We start from the raw sequence: 1,330 nt of genomic DNA, 5'->3' as shown, positions 1-1,330 counted from the left end.
TTTTTTTTACATTTCACAGCATGTTTTTCCTCTTAAGACTATCAAAAATGATGTTTGAATATGAGCTACTCAATAAGTGTCAAAATGTCAAACTTCACCTACTCCACCAAAACCAAGCTTATATAAATTGCGTAAGAATTGAGCTAGGTATGAATAATATTCATTGAACAGTTTTTATTATCATTACTTTTTCATAATATATTTTTTAAGTAACAACAGTATCATACAGTTGTCGAGTCTAAACACAAGAATATTTGCTGACTTTTGTAATAGACATAAGTTATGTCAAAATAAGTATCTTAGTTTGCATTGTAAAATGAAAAACATCACTTTTGTATGTTTTAGTTACCTTAAAACAAAGAAATATAGAATGCATGCTTTATTACAATAAGAAGACAGCTCATATTTACTTTTCGTAAACAAATTCAACTATGATAGTATAATAGACTGTCCAATTTCAATTGCAGGTCATTTCTGTAAAGGGAGCGTATTCTAATTAACAACATTTCACATGGAAGCAAAAAACACCTTACGAAATCGGGCGTTAATTAACCTCAATTACCCATGCCCGATAAATGGACACCATACCAAAAGCAAACGGGAGCTGATATATATAACAACGTTACTGTTGTTACAGTTTCATTTTCATTTTCGACAAAGCTTACATTGATATTGATGACCCCACTCTCAATCTGTCATAATTTCGGTGGAAATAACAACTTTTACATTTAATGTTATAGTGTACATGATAAAACATAAAATAACTGGTCAAGTTGTCATAAGAATGAGAAGCACACGACATATTCACTTCTCACGACGAAAGACCAAAAGTTAACTAATTTAACTTCCTTATAAAAAACGAAAATGTGGGATGATTGCCAATGAAACAACTTTCGACCAGAGACCAAATAACGTAAAAGTTAGCAACCATATGTCACTATATTTCCTCAACAATGAACAAAACCCATACCGCATAGCAAGCAATAAAAGCCCTCATCATGACAAATGTAAAACAATTAAATTAACAGTCTTACTTTTGTACCAAAAGAATTAATGAAAAACAAATATGGTATACAGCAAAAAACGAGAACCTATGAATTACAAATCCCTGACTTTGGACAGGTACATAAATGGTGGGGTAAATGTATATGCGAGCGCTCAAGTTTGTAACTAGATCTGAGATGATGCTTCTTGGACAGTGGTGTAACAGCTTAACATAAGAACATACTATGGAATATCAGATGACAAAATTTGACTTCTCAGATCGACACAAAGCACAAAAAAACTAACAAAAAGATTTAACACACAAAATACCGTTCTGAGGGTACTC

This window comes from Mytilus californianus, unplaced genomic scaffold (genome assembly GCF_021869535.1).
Source record: "Mytilus californianus isolate M0D057914Y unplaced genomic scaffold, xbMytCali1.0.p SCAF_2, whole genome shotgun sequence".
NCBI lineage: Eukaryota > Metazoa > Mollusca > Bivalvia > Mytilida > Mytilidae > Mytilus > Mytilus californianus.
This window is presented reverse-complemented; position numbering follows the sequence as displayed.